Consider the following 7,227-nt stretch of genomic DNA (forward strand, 5'->3'; position numbering starts at 1 on the left):
TCACATCACTTAATAACTTTAGCTTAGTAAGAAATTAGCATGTTCAGCAAGATCTTAGCAACAAATACTTATCAATTTTTATATCTACATTTCATAATGTGATATTTATCAATATAAGATGTAAGAGAAGGAGATTTGACATTGAGTTGTAAACACACAATATATATTTTACAGATGATATAGAATAATACACTTGAAACTTACATAATTTTATTAATCAATGTCACCCCAATAAATCAAATGTTTTAAAAGAAGATGTGAGTAGACATTCATTTATTCATTTGTGCATTCATTCCTTCATCCTTTTATGCATTGAGAGTTTCCTAGCTTTTAGGGACTATAAAACACATGAATAAGTTACGGTCCTATCTTAGACCAATTCACAATTTATCAGGGAAGACAGACATGTAATCATAATGATAGAACAGGGTAGTAAGGACTGTTTAAAAAAAGTTATTTTTGCACTGGCCAGTGTGGCTTTCTCTCTCCTTTACTCTCTCTCTAAAATCAATAAATATGTGTTAAACATTTTTTCTTTTTTTTCCCTTAAAAATATGGAACACTTCACGAATTTGCATGTCATCCTTGCTCAGGGGCCATGCTAATCTTCTCTGTATCATTCCAATTTTAGTATATGTGCTGCCAAAGTGAGCACTATGTTAAACCTTTTTTAGAAAAGGTATTTTCAAAGAGCTACCAAATTACTGGGACAAAAGTAATTAGCATTTGGAAAACAGTGTCAGCTGGTTTGAGAGGAAATGAAATTTGGACTAACCTTGAAGAAGTGGGTCCTACTCCTTTTTTAAAAAAGTTTTTTATCTGCACCCAAGAACATTTCTCATTGCTTTTAGAGGGAGAAGAAAGAAAGGAAGAGAGAAACATTGATGTGAGAAGTGATAGGTTGCCTTCTCATTTGTGCCCCAACCAGGGATTGAACCTACAACCTTGGTATGTGCCCTGACCGGGAGTCAAATACATGACCTTTCAGTCTACAGGACAACGCTCCAACTAACTGAGCCAGGATGGCCGGGGCAGTCCTCTTTCTTGAGAAGAGTCATCACTTTAAGGCTATATGCTGAGGTCTTCCAAATCTCTAACTTTAGCCCAGGTCTCTTTCCAAGGCTTCAGATTTATAAAGACAAATAATGTCTACTGGTAACTACATCTAGATGTCCCACAAGCATCTCAAAATAAAAAAACTACACTTATATTCCCCACCCAGAGATGTATCATCATCCATCCAGTCATCCGTGCTCAACACTGTAGTGTTCTGGTTATTGCTGCCTAACAAACCTCTCCAAAACTCAGTAGCACATCAATTTATTATTATCTTTCATGATTCTGAGGATTAACAGATTCAGGTGGATACTTCTTGTTTGGTTCTCTCAGAAAATTAAAATCAGATATTGGCTGGGACTGCAATCATCTGGTGGCTCAATTGGACTAGACACCTAAGAAAGCTCACTCTCAAGGCAGCAGGTGATGCTGTTTGTTAGCCAAGAGCTCAGCTGAGTGGCTTGGGTTTTCATTGCTTCCAGTACAAGAGTGGGGTGCTCATTCCAAGAGACCCAGGCAAACCTCCTTCTGATCTAGCCCTCAAAGTTATGTACTGTTATTTCTTCCTCATTCCAGCAGTTTTAATGGACCTTCTCAGAATCAATGTCACACTACCACTGCTGGGGGTGTGATTCATTGGCAGCCATATTTAGAGACTAGCTACCGCATCCTAACTTTTCCCTCTTCTCTATTCACTGTCTAATACTTCTCTGATTTCTCTACTCCATCCCTACTATTAATGTGCTAGTCCTGCTTCTTGTCATGTCATTCCCATACTCTTTTAATAACAATCCTCCTTCCTCCACTTCATCTCCTCTCCCTAATTTCTATCTTATTCCTCTTCAATTCATGTAAGATGTTCTGCCAAAGATGAATGAGTGATTTTTTAAAATAGCTTTTATGTTGGAAAATACAACCTGTATATCCAAAACGCATAAAATAAAAATGTACAACATAGGACATTATTGGGAAATGTCCTGTCTGGTTTTAGGAACTGTAGCCTCACCGACAGGTGAGAGGGCCCCAAGGCTGGAAATAATCAAAGAGGTCTTGGGAAAAACAGGCCACTTAGGAGACAAATCCTGTCCTCCTGGCACTGGCACAGCCCCTGCCTCCCTCACATCACCCTGCTTGACCCTGTGATGGTTGATAGTCAAAAATGGGTTAAGACTCCTCAAGAGGATGGACGACCTAAGCCAGACATAGCCAGTATGGGCAGCAGGCCAAGGACTTGAGGGACACAGAGAAAGAGCAAAAAGGCCCATACCTCTTGGCTCAACTTGGACATGGCCGGGGTCCTCATTCTATCTGAAAGAAGTCTCCTTGTCTCTTGGTGGCTCCCTCTCCTCACCTGGCTCAGGCTTGAAACAATACTGGAGACAATCCTAAACTGGGTCTGGTTGTTCCCAGGGGAAATCAGGCCTAAAAGTAAATTCTTTACAGCATGCTTTGTTTCTCCCTTAAAAGCTATGATAGCCAGCTCATCCTGAGAAGGAAATTTACATTATTCACAGACCCTAACCCTAAATGCTTTGGTGCTCTCATGTTTACGCTCTCATGTTTACTAGTCTCCTCTCAGACCCATGTAAATCAGTATGTTCCTGCCATATACTTTCTTCAGAACATCATCTATTCTCTGTAAACATTAACATACTGATGTAATGATATAACCTGCACATTCCTATTACCTAGCCCCATTGATAACTTTTTCAATAAAGCCTTTGGACAAAAGGGCTCGGACCTTCTCCAGTAGAGGGAAAAGCCATATCCCCTTTCCTGGCAAACAGAGAAGTGTTTGAACCGACTTGTATTTATTCCCCCATCTGTGACAACTCTGGGACAGGCTTTGCGGGATTCAGAGCCCTGCTCCCACCTCAGCTGGCCACCTGGAACTGGGACCCTCAGATCCAGGAGAGCCCCGTGTCACCCTCAACAGGGCGTTATTATAAAGTATACTTTCTATAACCACAAGAATTATAATAGTGCCAGCACCTCAGAAGCCCTCTCATATCTCTTGCCAACCATACTTCTTCCCCTGACCTCCCACAAGAAGTAACTTTCTTGACTTTTATGGAAACCACTTTCTTGCTTTGTTTTAGACTTTTACCATATAAGTATTCGTTTATAAACAATGTATTTTAGGTTTGCTGTTTTAAAATTTTATGTGTCTTCTTCTTTCCTCTTCTGTGTCTGCTTCTTTCACCTAAAATTCGGTAGATTCATTCATCCCATATCTGTATTATATTTCTTTATTTCATTGTATAGCTTTTCATTGTATGAATATGCCACATTTTATTTGTCTATTTAACTATTGATTCCTTCTGCTTTATCTCTCTTTTTCAAAATTGTTTCAGCAAATTCGGTTCCTTAGCCTTTCCATATAAATTTTACACTAATCTTATCTATAGCTACACAAATCTTACTGAGATTTTGATAAGAATTTTGTTCAACCTGTATATTGATTTAGGGAGAACTAATATTTTTACTGTGTTGGGTATTCCAATTCATGAGTACAGTGCATGCTCTATAGTGTTTGACTGAACGAGCATGATTGTTGTCTCAAAGGTTCTGCCTTCCTAGGTGGCCCCTTACCGGACCTTTGACTTGAGAGAACAGGCTGTTGTTTTGTCTCTGCTTATTGGCATTTCTGGGTTGGTGGCTTCTTCAGCTTTAATTTTAGCAATAGGGTAAAAAAGCAAACACAGGGAACTCACCACCTGTTGTTTCTTGCATCTCAAGGTGCCTAACTGGTATGCTTTCTTCTCTCCACTTCTCAGAGTTTTCTTTTTGTTTTATACATAATGCCCAGAGTTTAGGGTTATACTTAGAAGAATAGATAAAAGTACATGTGCTCCATATTTCCTAAAGCCAATATCTCTCTGCTGTATTTTAAACATGTATTATAAATATTCTCTAAATATTTTGGTGGTATTAACAATATGAATTCCATTTTAAAGATTGAATAATACTAGTAATATCCTAAGAGAACCTTTTAAATCAACATGTGTTACCTTATATAACAGGTGAAATAAATCAGCCTGGACCAACAAGAATGTGAAAATAATTTCCCCATTAATCCCCAGCCGACCCTGCACTCTTCCGCTTCACCCTCACCACTTCCCTATTCTTCCTTTGTAGTCTTTTCCTCCTTCCTTCCTTCCTGCCTCCTCTCTTTTCCTTTATCTTTTCTTCCTATGTTTCACTGTGGTTGTTTTATAAACCTTATCTTTGGTAAATATATTCTCAGAAACTTTTTAGGCTTAAATGACAGTATTTATCAGTGACATCTGGAAATTTATTCGGGGCAGATAGATGCTTATTTTTGTAGCTCAGAGGAAAGATGTAGAAATTTCTAGAGATTAATAGAATTTTGTGAAAATAGTGAAAGTTAGTTTTTTGTGGTAATTTTCAAAGCACTGAAGGTTTTCAATTCTGAAATCATATTTCAGGTGTACCCCAACCAATTGACTTTGAAACTTTCATTAATTGTTGCTAAGTGTCATTTTTTCTTTCTGTAAGTAGACATATTCCCACTATGTTCACAGAAGTCTGGGAAGCCAGATGCAAAATAACATAGTTGTTATTTGACAATTTTATTTCTTCATAAAGCAATAGTAAGATAGGGTGTTGCACTCAGCCCTTCTTGAAAGATTAGCAAGTAGCTCTTAGGAAGAACCCTACCAGATCAAAAAGAAAATCTAAGATGAGTTACCTGGCAAAACTGTGCATGTTCTGCAAAGCAAAATCTGTTTTTTCTTTTAACTTGGTTGTTTTGGGAGCTGCCATATCACTCACTGTTAAAGTATCAGGACATAATGTAGCCATTGAAATGTACATTCTATTTTTGTCTGCCTCAGCTAAGTTGCAAAAGATATGCCCATTAGAGCAAATTTTCTGGAAGTAAATGAGGGACTGAAACGTAAATGCAAATGAAAAGTGTGTCTTGATAGTATTTAGTAGCATAAGCAAACCTGGTTAATTGTCAAGCTTCTAAAGTTATTATAGAATAAATTTACAGACAGGTAAATATTAAAGGTGACAGTGACTTCTGTTGAATCAAAAATGAGGAAATACATTAGTAATCTGTCATTTCATTCCGATATTAAAATTACCCCTCACCACACTTTTATGTATAATTGACCACCAATTTAAAATACTGGTAATGCCCAGTGTTGGCAAGGGTGGGAAGAACTAGGCACTATAGCATAGGGTTGGTTGGAGGATAAATTAGTAAACTTTTTGAAAGGGTAATTTAATACAATCTACCAAAAATTTAAAATGTGCTTATCATTTGATACAGTGACTCTACTATTGACAATTTACTTTATGGGATATATTTGCAAAAGTATATCCAATTTTATGCATAGAGAGATGTTCATTACATCATTAATTGTAATAACAAAATTCTGGAAGTAATCCAGACATACATTAGTGAAAGATTGGTTAAATAAATTATGAAATACAATGAAATAATGTGCACTTGTTAAAATTAAATAGGTAAATGTGTATATCACATGAAAGAGCTCTAAGATATATTATTGAATGGAGAAAAAATGCAAAATATAGGCAGCATTTAGTGTGATGTCATTTGTAAAGTATGTATACATATATGATGATATTTACAGAAAAATTTCTTGGATGATAAATATATTTAATCAATATAGTCTATTTTTGGTCAATATACTCTATAGGACTAGTAGTTAGCAAAGGGGGAGAATTCATTTTGTATCTTTCTTTACTGTCTGAATTTTCTTTTTCTTTCTTTTTTTTACCATGTACATGTCTTATATTTTAAGAATCATCTCTCTTTAGAGACATTCAATATGTCCATTCAAAGAGTTTGTAAAATTCAAAATTGTGTAATCTCATAATTTTAGAGTTGATCCCTTTTCACAAGTAAGAAAGGGTCAGAGTTTGAGTGATCAAGTGACTTGGGTGAAGTGCTTGAGTAACCTGGTGACAAGGTCAGAAGGAGAAGCCAGGCTCCCTGTTCTCTGATCAAGCTGCTGACCATTGCACTTTGTTGCTTTAATGTTGTGGTATCTGAGAAATGCTTCAAAAGCACCTGCAATTTCAATTAATTAGGTCTCATCATTAACCATTTCCTAAAAAATACTATATATATATTAAAAATGTCCTCATAGTTATTCAATGTTTTCCATTTAATAATTCTGAAGTGGCATAAATGCATGGAAACCAACAATCCCCTTAAACTAAGGTGACTGCAGGTGTCCATACATCCACCTGCTTCACTGGCACGTGGGGGTGGCCCTTGTAATACAGGCTTCTCCTGCTAGGTGAGTGTTCTAAGAACCCATCTGTATCAGTTGGTGTTGTTGTGAGAGGCTGCGTTCGTTGGGCTTCAGTGAATTTTTCTGAAGGCTCAACCTGTTTGCCCATTTCAAGATAAGTGATTTATGGGTGCACCTACCCACATCACTCTGTGTGTTCAGCAGTTTTTAACCAAAAATAGCATGACCCCGCTGCCCCACCCTCCCTATTCACCTGATCTCTCCCTGAGTGATTTTTTGGTTTGTTTGTTTGTTTTTCCAGAGGAAAAAGTCCTCAGAGGGAAATATTTTGCCAATGTGGAAGAAATGAAACAAAAAACAGCAAAAGCAGTAAAAGGCATAAAAATCAATGAGGTCAAAACTGTTTTGAGCAGTGGAAAAAAAGTTTAAATCCTTGTATTGCATCAAACAGAGAATATTTTGAAGGCGACTGAAGTTTAAACATGTAAGAATAAAGACACAACTTTTTAATAAATAAATCTGGTTTTTTCGGGTACAAGTACATGGATTCACCATCATGCTCACCAAACATACCATGTGAGCTGTCAGGAAGCACAGTGCATTGCACCAAGGTGACTAGATATGTTCTTTGGACCTCTTAATAAGTTAGTTGACATTAAACCTTCACTGATTTATAAATCCTTCTTTGTGCAACATACTTCACAATTAGTAATGGGCTCAGCTCATAAGTGTCCAACTTGATGAATTTTCACACATATACCCTGTAGCCACCATCCAGATCAAGCACCCAGCAGGCTACCTCAGGCCACCTTCTGTCAATATCACACAAAGGTAACCACTATCCTGGCCTCTAACATCAAAGATTAGTTTTCAAGCCTTCATTATTAAAAACAGCAACAAAACAAAAAAACAAACAAAA

The 7,227-nt window shown here is 37.0% G+C and overlaps 1 non-coding gene across 1 annotated transcript; it reads right to left on the reverse strand.

The window, feature by feature from the left end:
* Positions 1–548: 548 nt before the first annotated feature.
* Positions 549–655, reverse strand: LOC129078940 (U6 spliceosomal RNA). Its single transcript, XR_008530011.1, has one exon. It is a non-coding gene; the product is annotated as a U6 spliceosomal RNA (small nuclear RNA).
* Between the last annotated feature and the right edge of the window lie 6,572 nt (positions 656–7,227).

Source organism: Pteronotus mesoamericanus, unplaced genomic scaffold (genome assembly GCF_021234165.1).
Source record: "Pteronotus mesoamericanus isolate MK-2021 breed Mesoamerican mustached bat unplaced genomic scaffold, CSHL_Meso_final contig_74, whole genome shotgun sequence".
Lineage (NCBI taxonomy): Eukaryota > Metazoa > Chordata > Mammalia > Chiroptera > Mormoopidae > Pteronotus > Pteronotus mesoamericanus.